Raw genomic sequence first — 18,209 nt, forward strand, 5'->3', positions numbered from 1 at the left:
TCCAGGACGAGTGGAAACCATTTTGAATTTCAGAAAACCGTCAACAATTGCCGATCTGCGACGATTTCTAGGAGCTGTTAATTTCTATAGAAAATCGTGGCAGAATGCAGCTGAAATTCAAGCACCTCTCCACGAGTATCTGATTGGTGCAAGGAAACGGGATAAACGCAAAATCGAATGGAATCCACGAGCAGATGTCTCATTTGAAAAGTGCAAACAGCAAATTGCCAACGCTGCGTTACTACGACATCCCATTGAGAATGCACCATTGGCCATCAAATCAGACGCATCGGACACGGCTATGGGAGCAGTTCTCGAACAGTGGAACAACGATGTTTGGGAACCGCTCGGGTTCTTTTCGAAGAAGTTCTCCGATACACAACGTAGGTACAGCACTTACGATCGAGAACTCCAAGCAATCTACAGTGCAGTCAAGTTTTTTCGCTACATGGTCGAAGGTCGTCCGTTATTAATCAAAACCGATCATAAGCCGATAACGTTTGCCTTCCAACAGAAAGCCGATAAAGCTAGTCCACGGCAATTAAGGCAACTGGACTATATCGGCCAATTCTCGACCAATATCATATACGTCACTGGCGAGGAAAACGTTACAACAGACGCCTTGTCCCGAATTAGTGCTGTTACATTGCCGGTTGAAATAACCACCGAAGAATTAGCTACAGTGCAACGAAACGATGAGGAACTCCAACATCTACTGCGTTCTGAAACGACCTTGGATTTGAAAAAGTTGCGAGTTGACGACAAGGATACAATGTTGTACTGCGACATGTCAACTTCCCAAATACGGCCGTATATGCCAATACTTCTCAGGAGGAGAATATTTGAGATTACTCACCGACTCTCTCATCCAAGCGGACGCATCACGAAGAAGCTGATTTGCCGAAAATATGTCTGGCCTAGTATGTCCAAGGACATTCACGACTGGGCATGAACATGTCTAGCGTGTCAACGAAGTGAGATTGGACGACATGCAAAACTATCGCATGGTTTCTCGGACACGAGATTCAGTCACGTACATCTCGATGTTGTCGGACCGCTAACGCAATCACAAGGTCAGTCGTATGTATTGACTATGATCGATAGATTTACGAGATGGCCTGAAGCGGTTCCGATACGATCAATTACGGCAGATGTTATCGCAGACGCATTGTACACCAACTGGATTTCACGATTTGGAGCACCTACTATATTAACATTGGACCAAGGATCCCAGTTCGAATCCTTGATCTTCCAGTCGCTGACGCACTTAGTGGGTTGCAAAAAGATTCGAACCACTGCATACCATCCTGCTTCTAACGGATGGATTGAGCGATGGCACCAATCGATGAAAGCAGCTATTATGTGCCACAACAACCGTGAATGGGTCGAAGTGTTGCCAACGGTTTTGCTCGGTCTTCGTACAAGCGTTAAGGAGGATATTGGCGCAACAGCTGCTGAGCTAGTCTATGGGACAACGATTCGCATTCCTGGAGAGTTCTTTCTTGGCGAGGAAATGCCTCCCGATCCGAAATTTTTCGTTGAGAAATTTCATCACCATATGTGAGTTCGTGCAACGCCAATCTCTCGACATGATAGGTAGAAGGAAGGTGTTCGTCCACAAGGATCTTTCTACATGCTCACACGTGTTCGTGCGGATTTATCGAGTGAAGAAGCCGCTAGAGCATCCGTACGAAGGACCATATAAGGTGTTAGAAAGACTTTCCGACAACGTTTTTAAAATGGAAATTCAGGGCAAAGCAACAAATATCAGCGTCGAGCGACTAAAACCTGCCTATTTCGAAGTAACATCTGATCCAACGGAAGCAGCCCAACGACCAATAAGTTTGGCTCCCAAAACCTATGTCGGACCAAGAGCGAAACCAGCCAGTGAGAGGCGAGTAATATTCGATACGTAGTTTTCCAGCCGTTAACCGTCAAAACTACTCAGGAGGGAGCAGTATAGCGACATGGTAATGACTTGACAGCACAACATGGCAACGCCTTTCAACAGCTGATATGCTCAACAAAGTAACGTCACTATATGGATCGGCAAGGATATAAATTCGACGCCATCCGAATCTTTTACACACAGTTTGCTCCGAGCTCTCGAAGCGAACGGTCATTAAGAGCAGAGCTGAACAAGAATCCAGAAGGAAGTATACGTTCTGGACAGTGGTGTCATTCACGTCCGAAAAAGGGTAGCTATTATAAGAACATTAAATTAAAAAAATATTGTTACATTCCAGAGCTGCTGCGCACAACAGCAAATACGGGCTTGGGGACAGGATGTCCGCCAAGAGGTGTAAGATGATACACCCCGAGGAGATGTCATCGGAAGAAGAAGGCAGCTCCCCAGAGCTGCAAGCAATAAACGCGACCCTCCTCGAAAAAATCGAGGGGCTGAAGCTAGAAAAAGCCGCGATGGTCCAGCAGCTGGACTGTCAGCTAAAAATTATAAAGCGGTTAGAGGATCGCTTGGCATCCCTCGAAGGGAGGATGCCAATCGCAACGTCGGAGCAGCAGCAACGACATCATCGTGAACAACATCAACATGAACAACAACAACACGAGCAACAACTGAAGGAGCAACAACAGAAGGATCAACAACATCATCAAGATGGAGAGATGTGCGTCGTCATCCAAGAAGAGGAAGGCGACGAGTTTAACTTCGTCCAGCGGAGGAAAAAGAGAAACAGAGAAAAGGTGAGTGTAAGTAGAGTTAATGCCCCTCCGGCAAACCCTCAGGCACCCTCCCCCCAGGTTACCCGCCCAAAAAAGGCAAAAATTCCGCCCATCACTGGGTATAAAATTAATGTTCCTCAATTCTTGAGGATATTAAAAGAGAAAGGGTTAAAAGCAACCCTAAAAAATACGAGGGCCGATAGGACCCTCATTTTTGCTCAAAGTCTTGAGGATCATGCAGCGATCTTCAGCCTTATTAAGGAAAAGGGACTGCATGCCACGACCAGTACCCCTCCGGCTTTAAGGACTCAGTCCTTGGTCATCCGTGGTCTTCATAGAGAGACTGAGCCGGCTGACATAATGCGCGAACTCAACGAAGAGTATCCGCACCTAAAATTGAAAAGTGTCTCAAATCTAGTCACACGAGCCGACAAACTGGCCCACAGCCTGAACCCGGCATCTCCTTTGAAGTCGCAATCAGGGCTGTTCATGGCTACTTTCGAGCCAGAACAAGATCTAAACGAAGCATTTAAGGTGAAATATATCCTTCACCAGAAAATTTCGCTTGAGAAAGTCAAGCCGTTTCAAGAAGTGCAGTGCTACAACTGCCAAAACTTCGGGCATATCGCCATCAATTGCTCCATCGTACACCGGTGCGTGAGGTGCACGAAAACCCATGTGCGAGGGGAATGCTCAAATCCCACCGCAGACAAACCAACTTGCTGCAATTGCGGCCAGGCCGGACACCCCGCCAACTATCGCGGATGCCCGGCATACAAGGACATGGTTGCCAGAAGGGAAGCTGGCAGGGCGAAAAAAAATGCCGAGACCATAAATGCCAAACATGCGGTGACTCAGATGTCACAAAGCTTGGCCAAACCGGGCGTTTCTTACGCTCAAGCAGCTAGGAATACTCTCCCTAGAGCTGCAGCCCCCCAAACTCCTCTTACCCAAACAACTAGGAACACTATTCCTAGAACTACAGCCCCTCAAGTCCCTCAAGGCAATAAATTGGCCTTCCAAAACTTGGTCGAAACTATCGCGTCGGCCCAAACAAATGAACAGCGACAATTAGCCGCTATCCAACTTTTGATGAGTTTATGGAGTTAAAAGTCGTCACATTTAACTCCGCGTCCTTGGTCTCACACGCCCAACGTGCCACCGCACAAGAGTTGGTCGATTCCCTGAAAGCAGACTTCTTCTGTGTTTCAGAGACACATTTAAAAAGCAGGCACAACGTTAATTTTACCGGATATAACATTATCCGGGACGACACCAACAGCGGTTCCGCCCTTTTAGTCAGAAAAGACTATGCATTTGAGGAAGTCTCCAGCAAAAACCTGCAGACCTGTTCCGCGGCAGCGGCCTTAGTTAAAACTAACGACAATAGACGCATCTTAATAGCTGCAGTCTACATAAAATGTAACTCTCCCCCTGAACAACTGGGCCAAGACTTACAAATCTTGAGCGATCTCCAGTCTAAATCTAAATACCTAATTTTTGGTGGGGACTTTAACTCACGGCACACTTCCTGGGGCGATTTGGCAAAAAACCGAAATGGGGTTGCCCTCGAAAAATGGATCCATAATCAAAGTCCATTAAACCAGCTTGAGATGATCTTGCCAGACACACCCACAAGGCCTGCAAGTCAGTCAATACTTGACTATTTTCTAATGTCCGCAGACGCCACTCTCACACTGCAGGTGTTAACGTGCAAAACTTTACCAGGGATGTCTGATCACTTCGCAGTTGAACTTATACTTTCCCTAAACTCTCAACTGCAAAAGCGAGTACCCAGCGCAATAAGATCATTCGCCCATACTAACTGGGATAAATTCAGGGCAGAATTGGCACCACAGCTAAATCTGAAAAAGATCACTGTCTCGCAAAATCTAACGGACAAAAAAATCGATGAGGCCATCATCTTGGCTACTGATGCCATCAACTCTGCTACACGCAAAAACACAAAGCTCCTCAAAATCGATGAGATTCAGTTCAATAAACTGCCGCACGAGATAATGAAACACCTGAAAGTCAGAAAAATCTGGCGCAGAAATCTCAAGCGAATCTTCCACAAAAATGGCAACAGAGCTAACACGGAATATAAAGTGTTAATTTCGCGGATTAACTGCCTTAGTACATTAATCCGTCAAATGGTGGAACAATTCCGTAGCAAGGAACTCACTCGCAAGCTAGCAGATGTGAAACCCGGATCTAATATGTTTGTACATATAAATAGGCTGACAGGCCGCAACAGATCCAAAAACTTCGTTCTTACCAAAAACAATGAAAACATCGGCAGTGACGCTAGGAAAGCTCAAATACTCGCGGAGTCTTTCCTAAATCAACTAAACTCTCCTTCACCTAGTAACAACCGAGCCGTCAGTTCGATTGTAGACACGACAATCAAAGACTTTCTTCATGAGCATTCACTAAAATTAACTACCTTCTCCACCTTTAACCCATCCTGTAAACCAAATGACCCAAAAACCTTTTTGAGCTTATCACAGCTCGCAGCCATCACTAAAAGCCTTAACGGCAAAAAATCAACTGGACCAGATGACATAGCAAATATTGTCATCAAAAACCTCCCTAGGGCATCAATGAAGTTCCTTCTTGCAGTCTTCAACAACTGCATCAATAATGGTTACTTTCCCACTACTTGGAAAGTAGCAAAGATAATCGCCATTAAAAAAAAAGGCGGCTCCCACGAACCACAAAACTTCAGGCCCGTCTCTCTCCTCTCCAACTTGGGCAAGCTCTTCGAAAAAGTATGGACAGTGGGATTAGTCCAACATTGCGATCGGAAAAACATTATTCCGAACCATCAATTCGGGTTCCGGACTAAGCACGGGACCCAACACGCACTAAGCTACCTTCACGATTCAGTGAGTAGCAGACTTAACGTCAATAACAAGCCCACAGTAGTGTGTGCATTAGACCTCGAAAAGGCATTTGATTCCGTGTGGGTCAACGGACTTATCTTCAAATTAATCAGCCTTGATTTCCCTGTCCCGGTGATCAGACTTATAATAAGTTTCTTCGAAGATAGGCATTTTTACGTCAGCGTGAGAAATGATTATTCCGATCTCCTACCGGTCACTTCTGGAGTACCGCAGGGATCCATTTCAGGGCCTACACTCTACAACATTTTCACGGCCGACGCTCCAATCCCAGAGAGCGGCACAGAACTATTACAGTTCGCTGACGACACGCTTATCTTCTCGTCGAGCCTCCGACCCGGTAAGGCAGCTAATGCTATTGAGAAATACTTAACAGATCTCTGCAAGTACTACCAGACCTGGGGGATAAAAATCAACGAGGCTAAAACACAGGTTATTACTCTTCGGAGAAAATCCAGATACTTGGGATCTAGATCTATCCACAGAAAAGCTAAACGCTTAAAGCTACGCATCGGGAATACCGTAGTAAACAGTTCACAACAAATGAAATACCTGGGAATGCTATTTCATGAACACCTACGATTCTACCCCCACCTTAATCTTGTTCTCAGCAAAGCACGCGGTGCACTAAGTAAAATCTACTCTATTCTTCGTAAAAGAGTAGGACTTTGCACTAAATCTAAACTGACCCTATACAAAGTCCTCATAAGACCGATTCTTTGCTACGGAGCCCCTACATGGATCTCTTGCTCGACCAAAGCTATGAAGAAGTGCGAGTCCTTCGAGCGCAAAATTTTGAGACACTGCGTCGGCTTGTCGTACAATTGGAAAACCAAGAAGTGCGGCCGCAATGCCGAAGTGTACAGGCGAGCAAAAGTTAAACCTCTTCGAGAGTTCGCTCTCAACCTGTTAGAAAGATTCTTCGAAAGAACGGAGAATCACCCGAATCCACTCATGAGGCAACTTTATCTGGAGGGTAACTCCACCCCATTGGCCACATTCTTAAGGCCTTGCCAAATTGTGAGCTCTGCATTAAAACCCGCCATTGTCTCTCTCTTCGACACTCCTTGCCTGGTAGGGGTGCACAGAGGTTAAGCGCGAAATTGTGAGCGCTATAAAAACATTAGTTATAAGAATTAGATTTAAGTATTATTTATTAGATTAGATTAAGTCAGAATAAGTAAGTAAATAAGCCTTCTCGCGCTCTAGGTGCAGGCGCAGTTTGTTTCAAATATATGTCCAGTTTTTTTTAATCATGAATTGTCAAGATCTATGTGTAAAGTAAATACACAGTAAAAAGTAATGTCAGAGAAGGTCGGGCAGGCCAAACAATGTAATAGCCACCCGTTTTTTTTTTTAAATATTTAATTATGACACATAAGCTACATTTAGGCTAGTAATAAGAAACAAACGATATGTATTTAATGTAAGTCACTGGTTTTTAAATAAATGATTTAAAAAAAAAAAAAAAAAAAATCTTTTACACACTCTTTCTCTCGACCTTCTCGGTGTTTGTTGAATAAATGTGTAGAACCTTAAAAACATACTTTTTCATGTTTCTACAAAATATGTTTAAGTGTCGCCATCTATTGACAAAATACGACTTTTCTTTTTGCCCAACCCAATATTATGAAGATACGAATATCAACATCATACATATATTCAATATGTACGCATATAGTCCTTATGTGCGTTCGATAATTTGCGATGTTCTAGTTGATAAATTGCCAAGCGACAAACCGGCGACAGAAAACTATTTTGCAGTCATAATATGCCACTTTATTGCAGGAATTTCCTATTTCTATGGAAAAATGCAGGATCCTGACTACATCATTACTACCACGTGAAATTGAAAATGTGGCCCCATGCCGTGCTTTACAGTCTTCATTCTAATGAGTGAAATTTCTCATGCCAAGTAATTTCTCCAATTATATTATATGATGGATCTATCTGTTCACTTGTACATATGTAGAACTTCGTCTCTGACTTCTCAATAAATATACAGATACAAGTCTCCCAAAAGCATATTTTATCTATACGACAAAAACTCACATCCTGGAACCATCGAGCAGACATTTGCACTTCTGGCACAGTCCTCATGGTACAACTGGCTCATGAGCAAATATGTTGTCACCTTGGAACAACACCGAGTACCATTATCCTATTCTTAGAAGCAATTTATTCGAATGTTCAAGAAAAAGATGTTGGTGTGCTCCTTAGGGTGTAATACCTAAAAGTTAATGTTCTACTCATTCCAGGTTGGTTTGTTCCTTCCACAAGGAATTGTCTTTAATTAGCTTCTAACATTTGCTTTAGCATACTCGTACATGACACAGCATAGTAGCTAATGTATGTAGAAATATCTATAATCTTTTTACATTTATGGATAAAGATCTTGTATTGCATGTTTTGAGAAACCCTTCTTTATATAAGGAATCCATATGCTTTCTCCTCCCCTTATCAGGCCGATTAAACCTCACAAACTCGGAATAATGGAAAACCCTCCTAGCAGAAGCTATAGTTCTCCACGCATTAATTCTAATCATCTAAAAGATTGCGCCTTAGTCCTATTCGAAAAGTTTTCTGCGGTCAAAACCTACGAGTACTTCGCCCCAGCCAACTCCAATACCCTTGAAACTCGGAAGGAGCGTGAGCTTGGTCTGATTCATTATTCAAATATTTGTATTCCTCCTGAGGAGTTTTTATTAATTTATGTCTAATTTCCCTAAGACTATTAGTCCAATGAATGCAAATGAGATAATTACTTTTATTGGAAGAGATTCAGTCTTTTACGTTTACTTTGGTGGGTGTTTCAGGGAAAACGGCAGCCATTCTCATTGCATAAAACTGATAAATATGTTTTAGTAATTTCTTAAGGGGCATTCAAGTCCCTTGGCTGGCCACGTTTTAATATCTGGCGAGTAGTGGTAGGAGTAGTAATAGCAGTTATGCTTCGAATCGTACATATATTTCGTTATTCAGCAGCGTTTCCTTAAGCTTGCAAATTCACGTTTATGTAAAAATAGGAAATGCTGGAAAATACTTTCAAAGTAGCATTGTGTTGTCAAAACAATCGTAAAATTGAAAGAATGTAAAACCCATTCCTAATGAGCAAGATTGTAGTCATTTTTATGTTGGTTCTCTTAGTTGAACCGAAAATATTGCTTTCATTACAGAAAAGTAGTAAGAACCAATCATGACTTTAAATTTCACTAGGTGCGACAGAGATAGGAGACGGTGTCGGGTCCCGACTTAGAATTTTGCATGCGTGCTTATCTAGTTATATACGTACCTGTACAGTCTAAAAAATGTCTTTGTTCACCATAAAATAATTTCAGCAGGTGCAATTGGTTGGTGCAATTGGTTTAGCCGCGTGATCTACAGAAGGGTAAGCCTCATAGAATAAAAACTGTGTTGCTGCCATTTTCCTCTGCATTTCTGACGCCCAGATTCTTCTATTTATAACGCTTCTGAAGGAACCCCAAATAATCGCTTTCGAATTTCCTGCAGAGCTGGTTTTGCAATTCTTGAACCTGGAGTCACAGCTTGGTCGCAGGCAGGTTATCTTCGATACCTCTCCCCATGGGAGGTATGAGAACCAACGCTTACTACCCCGCGGTTCAATTTGAAGCAGAGCTCCCTCATTCAAAACCCAAAACCAAGCGTAAATCTACTAAGTTCAACTTCCGCAAAGCCAATTTTGACAGTCTGAACTCAATATCAACATCTGGCCATTCCTCTCCTTACGCCTTCCTTGGTTGAGTTCCTCTTTGGTAATCTTGACCCCAAGGTCGGACCTGGCCCCGATGGGCTTCCTAACCTCTTCCTCCTTAACTGTAGGAAACATATTTCCCTCCCCCTGAGTATAATCTACAAAAAAAGTCTAGATGAATGCTACTTTCCTCGTCTCTGGAAAGAGGCCCGTATCATCCCTATTCTCAACAGCACACGCCCTTCTCTTGCTGTGAACTACCGCCCCAATTTCCTTCTCTCCTCCTCCTTCAAAATCCTGGAAATATACGTCAACGACTGGTTGACCGAGCACTTCGGTCACTTTGGTCTTTACCAACTTTATTGCTAAATACTTTAATTCACGACAGGAGGTACATGCTATTTATGCCGATTTCTCCAAAGCCTTTGATACCGTTGACCATAACAGTCTCCTCTCTAAAGTTTCATTAGTAGACTTCCCTCCCTCAGTCATCTTCTGGCTTTGCTCCTATCTCTCATACCGTTCCTGCAAAGTTTCTTTTCACGGTTACTCATCTCGTTCCTTTTCTCCTTCCGCTGCTGTTCCCAAAGGCTCTATACTTGGCCCCCTACTCTTCCAGTTTTTTATCAATGATCTCGCCTCCATCCTCACCTGCCCGTATTTGCTTTACGGAGACGACCTTAAATTGTTTACCTCTGTTTCGTCTCCGCTGAACTGTGCCCTCTTACAGTCCAACCTTGATAATTTAGTCCACTGTTGTTCGGTCAACAAGCTAAAACTGAATGTCAGCAAAAGCCACTGGATGTGCTATCTGCGTAAACCCTCCCCAACCTCCTTTTCCTATTATCTCAGCGGATAACCCCTTCCACTACTGACTTCCTTCAAAGACCTGGGTGTAATATTCGACGACAAACTTCGTTTCAATTCCCACTTCGTTGACATCATCAATAGAGCTTCCAAAATATCTGGTTTTATCCTACTTGCCGCCTCCGACTTTACCTGAATTCAGCCCTCCTTATCACTCTTCTATTCCCTTGTCAGAAACATCCTTGAATATTGCTGTGCTGTCTGGTCCCTCTTCCGCATTCGTGACTGCTGTGCTCTTGAAGTTATACAACGCAAATTCACCCAAACCCTCTTTTACAAAAAGAACCTTCCACGGGTTGGTTATCCGCCACGACTCCGCACCCTCAAGCTGCCCTCCCCCCAACAACGCCGTATCTTCCTTGATATGTGTACCCTTTTCAAACTCTGCAATTGTCTGATGGATTGCTCCGCCAACTCGGATATTAATTTCCGTATCGCCTCGTCTCATAACGCACGTAGTGCGGACACTTTTTATGTACCCTTCGCGGAGCTCGAGATTTACTTCCACTCTCCGATTCCGAGACTGTACCGGTCCTACAACGCCCTACAGCTTGGGTCCTTGGACTCGAATTCCTTCTCTAGTTTCAAGCGTAAAAAAAGTCATTCATTTGCTCCTCCCTCTAAGGACAATATGTAATAAGGAATTTGTTTTCTGTGTATTGCCCTCCTTAAATAAATAAATAAATAAGCCCTCTTTGAATCAAAAAATATGCCGGCGTCAACCTTGAAAGTCAAGTGGTGAAGGCTACAATGGATGACTGTTGAGAATAGCTTCATAAAAGGACACTGCTGTATGGAAGTTCTCATACGACAAATTTACAACTGAAGGCATCTTTTTACGTAGCGTTTGAAACTACCCACTGCAGTCTCAAACAGCCCCCTAAAATGACTTGCTCTTGGCGGATTATATTGTCAGACAATTCGTTACTGCGACAAGCACCCTTCCAATTTGGTCTCTACCTGTTGCCATGTTTCTTTTAAAACTCGAGCTGACCCAACTAAATTCGAACCATTGTCTTAGCGGACCGACCTCGGCTGTCCCCGTGTACTCATAAACCTTCAGAAGGCTGCCAAGTATGCATTGGCTTAGAACTGAAAATAGCTTGGCTCAACCTTACCCCCCCCCCCCCCCCCCCAAAATCGAAGAAAGCCGCAGACGAAAGGGTCTAGAGTACTTAGCCAATGCAATTTTCCTCAAATTAACTCTCTCGAACCGCTTATCAAACAGTATCTTCTGCTCTTCTTTTTCTTCAGCCTTTGTCCCGTTCACAAGCGGGGTCGGCTCGTCGTGATCGGCTTCGCCATTTCGCTCTATCGAATGCCTGATCTGGGTGCAATCTCGAGGCTTTCAAATCGCCATCCAGCGCATCAAGCCACCGTTGCTTAGGTCTGCCTTTTGGTCGTTTACCATCGACTTCGATGTTCAGACCAATCTTGGCAAGTGAATTCTCGTTTGCACGAACTGTGTGACCATACCATCGAAGACGCCTCTCTCGCAACTTTTCCACGATCGGTGCAACCCCATAACGATCGCGGATATCCTCATTTCGGATGTGATCTAAACGTGTGACGCCACTAGTCCAACGTAGCATCTTCGTCTCCATTACCGCAAGACGCCGTTCATTGTCTTTTATGGTCGGCCAACACTCAGAACCATAGAGCGCGACTGGACGGACGACATTGCGGTAAATTTTAGATTTGAGACGTTCGTTGATACGTCGATCACAAAGGACACCAGTTGTGGAACGCCACTTCATCCAGGTTGCGTTAATGTATCTTCTGCTAACACCTTATTACTGCGTATTCCGCTTGTTCCAGTTCTAGTGGTACTCAGAGGTAGCGGCGAGGAAGATGGGGCGGCAACCCTATTGGCCAAACCAAAACCAAGTGGCCGAGGAGAACCTCCATAGTGGTGGCACCGGGAGACGCTGTAATCACTTTGGTTTACCGGCCGTGATTCAGTAGGCGAACGCTCCAAAGGCCTAATCAGGGCGATCAGACCCGAGTCTGCAGGAGGACTCATCTGAAGTGGCAAATTGGTCACGAAACCTTACCAAGGGTATACTGGTACCATGGGAACCGGGAAGCCCCTGGACTCACATACTTCGGGTGAACTCCTGTTGTATGTGAGGACAGCTCGATTATTTGCAGTTGGCCCCCTAGTGGGAGTTTCATGGTGGTTGTGGTTATGCTCAAGCGAGAAGAGACCTTCGGGCCTCGACGTGGTGTTGCATATCAACACGGGTGCCGTACTCCATAATTCGGTAGAGATTTAGGTAATTCTTCCATCAGCGGGGCTCTGATTGTGGTCACAAAATCAATCCGTGTCTGAAGAGGACCGTAGGATTAAGTCTCACGATAGGTGCCTACGTAAAACACCATGGGCTTCACTTTTCCAATTCTAGTACTGAAAACGGTCCGGTTGAAACCGGATTTCCACCTTAAGCAACTGTCAATGACATTCACCAGCCTCTTTAACGATGAGAAACGCATGTAACTGTTTCCGAGGCGATTGCAATTGTTGGGAGTTCTCCTGTTAAAAAAGGAGGTTCAGAGAATCACAAATCCGTTTTTCAGTTCTAGCTTTGGGATGTACATACTCAAATCTCATACCCTATCTAAGCTTTTAATGGGGTGACTCTTTCTCCGGCCACTAGTAATCACACGACATATTTCTTGACGACCTTAACCCGACTGTAGATTACTGCAGCATATTCGTCTTCAGAGGCATCGCTGAATCCCCCAGCTCTGTAATGTTTGGAAGATTCTCATATCCAGTCCATCTCGGATTCCGGAACTTGGCTGAGCTGATCTAAACAAGAAGACACCTTTTCAAACTACAATAAGCACCCTACGCGATCGTTTCATCCCAGTCGTAGCCTGCTTGCCTGAAATTTCATAACGACAAGGAGCAACCATCCGATGGGATCGAACAGAGATACCGCTATACTCAAAATTCGCCCCTTTGCTATTGCTGATTTCTGAATCATTTTTATGGTGTACTGAAAGCAATCCTCTTCAGGATTAAAATGTAGGCCCAACAACTTTAAGTCACTTTCCGCTTTTTCCCATAAAGCAACACAGAAAAAACATTGATGGAGAATATTCCCAATTTAATCTTGGTGTTGAGATAACTGCATTTCCAGATTTTAGACAAGGCTGCGAAAGTGGATTTAGAACTGCTAAAGCGCCTGACAACATCAAGTTTGTTTCCACCGTCGGCAGAAACCACGTCTCTTAGATAGAGAAATTGATCGACGCTTTCGACGCTCTGCCTATTAATGCAGATAGAAAGAGTGCGATGACCTGTCAGACTGAGAACCTTGTTTTTTTTATGTTTATCTTCAGTTCATCCCTACTTGCCTCTCATTCCAAATCCGGAGCCACTTGGCCAAAGTCCATGACCTGTTAAGAGCAAACAGATGCAATCTGCGTAGTCGAGGTGTTTGAGGAAAGATCTCATTGTCCATTGAATTCCTCCACGGTCTTTCGACAAAGCGGTATGAAGAACTCTATCGATAACAAGAGAAATAATATGGGTCACGAAATGCAAACTTCACGGACTCTGCTTTGGAGCCGAAAATCCTCCGAAATATTACCTCGATGCAGCACGTAACATTTTACATTATCACATGTTGTTCAGCATTCAAATTCCAAACCAATTTAACCACGTTCAATTGCCCACTTTCCCAATTTTGGAGTAATAAAGTCCACCAAAATTAAAGAAACTGTACGAAACAATTAACTCCGGAATATCCTGTGAGTTCCCTTTAGTCCAATTGGAAAAGGAAAATCTCGGAAAAAGCCACACATTGACTTTACGTATCAAAATCCACCTCAAAAGCGCAGCGTTTGAGACCGCTCTAGATTGTCGAAAGCCTCTTTTGGAAAAATTACTGGAAGGGGCGAACCGTACCACAAAAATTACATCTTACATTCAAAAAATGTTCGCGTGCGTTTTAGAAGGAACGTAACCCTCCATGCGTTTTCTTTGCGTTCCTCAATTTACAAGCAGCCCACAATTAAAAACACCATCCGACTGCAACAATTTGCAACTGGCGACCTTCCAAAACATCTCACTCCCTCCAAGAAACACAATATACTCCTGTCCAGCTGTTGCGCTGTCAATCGATCAGCCGGCCTCCGACGCGCTAATTCTCGTCCCCCGTCCATGGCCTTGAACTTGAAAATACATCGGATTTTGGAGGCCTCACCACATTCATACTCGCCTACAGATCAATCTGTAGAAGGCATGCTTTCCGACTCAGTGGAAAGTTTGCACTTGGTGTCCACGGCGAAGTTAGCCAGAAAGGAAAGTACGGAAGTTTGCAAATTGGGAGAAACTGGAAATCCGGCTACGGCTGAATTCTGCCTGTCAGAACCTTCTCCTTCTTCCTTACCAGGAAGAGCGGAAGAACGGGAAGCTGGTGACGTGGACGCTACTGGTTTAACGCTGGTGTGTGGAAATGGATCCAAGCGGTCCGGACACCGTAAATCTGGAAAGGCCCGAAGCCGACGGCAGAAGAGAGCACTGCGAAGGAAGATGAAGCACCTTGGAAATGAGGACATGGACGTGGCTATACCACTAGGCGCGGTAACGCCCAGAAAAATCGGACACAAGGAAGCGAAATCTCCGGCGGAAGGTGGGGATAAACTGGAAACCCCAGTAAGATCAACACTGGACGCACCAGACTCTTCTATCAGCGACAATAGACTAAGTTTATGTCGAAAAACATAAAGATTGGTCAAATCAACCTCCAGCATGCCAAAGCTCCCTCCTACCTGTTGGCAGCAAGAATGACAAAGCTGCAGGATTTCCCCTATATCTTTCTGGTGCAAGAACCGTGGGTTCGATTTAACAGAATCTGTGGCATTGGATCAGTAAAGGGGGCTAGGATCTTCTACGACGAAAGATCCATAAGACCGAGAGCTTGCGTCCTGATGTCAAGACGGTTAGAGGCAACTATGCTGAGACAATATTGTTCCCAGGACTCAGCTACGGTCATCATACAATACCAAATAAATGGCGAGAGGAAAAACATCATAGTTGCCTCCGCTTATTTACCCTATGATTCTTTGTATCCTCCACCGACGCAAGAACTTAGGGATCTGGTGGCGTATGCAGAATCAAGTGGTCTCGAACTCTTAATAGGTTGCGATGCGAATGCTCAACATATTTGTTGGGGCAGTAGCAAATGCAATCCAAGAGGAGAGAAGCTATTTGATTTCATCACTTCAGCTGGTCTTATGACTGCAAACGTAGGGTGCGCCCCTACGTTCGTGGGACCGAGAAGAAGCGAAGTAATTGACCTAACAATCTGTACCCCAAAATTGTTAGAGTTGATTACACACTGGCGAGTGCTAGACGAGGTCTCACTGTCAGATCACCGATATCTAGAATTCAATCTGACTATTGCAGGCGAACAGTCTGCAGTACAAAGACGGAACCCTAGGAAAACGTTTTGGGCAAAGTTCAATGAACTTCTTGGCAATAAAGTACAGTTCCCTAGGCGACTAAGGACTTCTTTGGTGCTGGAAGATGAATTGAAAACTCTGAACTGCACACTTTTAGAGTGCTATGAAGAGGCTTGTCCTATTTCCCGAGGCCAAAGCGGTAAAACGGTTCCTTGGTGGAACCGAGAACTGCAAAAACTCAGGAAATCAACCAGGCGACTTCTAAATCGTGCTTGCAAAAGTAACAAGGACAAAGACTGGTTAAATTTCAGGAACTTACAACGTGAATATAAGAGGCTCGTGAGGTGCTCGAAACGAGACTCCTTTAGAGCGTACTGTGAGAAACTGGAAGGCGAAAGGGAGACTTCAAGGCTGTGCAGAGCCCTCAAAAGGGATGAGTCGGCCAAGTTGGATTCTCTTAGAAAACCCGACGGTACTTTCACGAGCTCCAAACTGGACTCAGTACAGACTCTCCTGGAAGTACACCACCCGGGAGAACGGGTGAGAGAAGTGGTAGGGGGAGAGTTGACGGTTCTTGCAACCCCTTCAACACGCAAGTGTTGCAAGGGGAACTGGAACACTGCGAAAGCGGTTGTTACCCATGGAAAGGTGAGAACCCTTTGTACACCCTTTGAACCTTTGAACATTTCAAAGCACCGGGCATGGATGGCATCTATCCGGCAATGCTAAAGGAGGGTATGGAGCATTTAGAGCGACCTCTAAGAAATATATTTCGAGGATGTCTTGCTTTGGGCTACGTGCCTTCTTCTTGGCAACAGGTTAAGGTAGTTTTCATACCGAAACCTGGGAAAGATGACTATTCTAATCCAAAGAACTTCAGACAGATCAGCTTGACTTCATTCTTGTTGAAAGGTTTGGAGAGACTGGTGGAGCGTCATATTCGTGGAAACGCACTTAGGTCACACCCACTTAGTGAAAACCAACATGCTTACCAACGTGGAAAGTCCTGTGAGTCTGCTCTTCATTCTTTGGTCACAAAGATAGAGGATGCAACTTTGAATGGTGAGTACGCGATGGGGGTGTTCGTGGACATTGAAGGGGCTTTTGACTGTGCGCCTTTTCAAAAACTTTGTGATGCCGCCAGAGCGCATGGTGTTGATGATGGTTCAATTAAGTGGATCCATGCTATGCTAACGCAAAGGTTGTTGTGCGCTGAGGTAGGGGTCGATCGCTACCTGACTACGGAGGGAACGAAGGGCTGCCCCCAAGGAGGTGTGCTTTCGCCGCTTCTGTGGAGTATGCTGATCGACTCACTGCTTTGCGAACTGCAAAATTTGCCAATACACGCTCGAGCTTATGCTGATGACTTGGCTGTACTTGCTGTTGATCGGGATCTTGGTACGGTGTGTAGGAATATACAGCGTGCCGTTGATTTGATAGACAGCTGGTGCCTTAGACATGGTTTGTCAGTTAATCCAAATAAAACCACAATGGTTTTATTCACAAAAAGGAGAAAACTGGATGGACTTTGTCTTCCTGAGATGAGGGGTACTACCCTTCAACTCTCCGAAGAAGTGAAATATCTGGGGGTCACTCTAGATAAAAAACTTCTTTGGAACAAACATGTAGAGGTAAAGATGAAACGAGCTCTCACAGCTTATGGGCTGTGCAGACGGACCTTTGCCTCGACATGGGGACTCAGGCCTCATGTGGTAATGTGGATATACGTTGCCATCATTAGGCCGATGTTCGTATATGCATCCGTAGTGTGGTGGGTTAAGGTGAGACAAAAAGGTTTTCACCGTAAACTAGCTGCACTGCAAAGAACTGTTTGTCTGGGTATCACTGGTGCCATGAGCACGACATCCGGCGCAGCTCTGAATGCACTACTCAATTTGCAGCCCCTGGATATATTTATTCAAGGCACTGCAATGAGAGCAGCTCATAGGTTAATTCGATTAGATCTATAGGAAAACAACGGATGTGGGGGGCACAGAGCATTGGAAGAGTTACTGGGAGGACTAAATCCAGTTCTTACAATGCCTTCCGATTCTCGTGTCCCCATACATCTGTTTGGTAGAAGATATGTAGTTACCCTGAAGCGTAGAGAGGACTGGGAAGACCCAGAGGAATGCGTGGGGGATACAGGATATACGGAAGTCTGGAGCCGGAGTCTACCTCTCGAATAAAAACGAGAAGTGGGCTTCTCCTTTGGGACAATATGCAACGGTTTTTCAAGCCGAAGTTTACGCGATCCTAAGGGTGGCAAACTGGGTGATTGACGAGCGGTTGAAGGGCAGGCGCATCGCTATCTGCAGTGACAGTCAAGCTGCACTGAGGGCATTGAGCAGTCCTTTGATCACCTCGAAAATCGTTCAGGAATGCAGAAACCGTTTGAACTCTATGTCGAGATTCAATACGGTGGAACTACTCTGGGTACCTGGTCACTGTGGCATAGAGGGAAATGAAATCTCGGACGCTTTAGCGAAAGAGGGGTCAATCTCCCCTATGCCGGGACCGGAGCCAGCAATTGGGGTATCAGTAGCATTGGCTAAATCTGTTTTCAAAAACTGGGAACAAGTTTCCCATAATGACAGGTGGCAGAGCTTAAATGCTGCTCGACACACCAA

The 18,209-nt window shown here is 44.7% G+C and overlaps 1 protein-coding gene across 7 annotated transcripts in view; it reads left to right on the top strand.

Moving 5' to 3' along the window:
* The window catches only part of LOC119659037 (5-hydroxytryptamine receptor 1D), a 384,779-nt gene that overhangs the window by 328,797 nt on the left and 37,773 nt on the right, over nt 1-18,209 (top strand). The window lies entirely within an intron of this gene.

Source organism: Hermetia illucens, chromosome 6 (assembly GCF_905115235.1).
Source record: "Hermetia illucens chromosome 6, iHerIll2.2.curated.20191125, whole genome shotgun sequence".
In the NCBI taxonomy this organism is placed as follows: domain Eukaryota; kingdom Metazoa; phylum Arthropoda; class Insecta; order Diptera; family Stratiomyidae; genus Hermetia; species Hermetia illucens.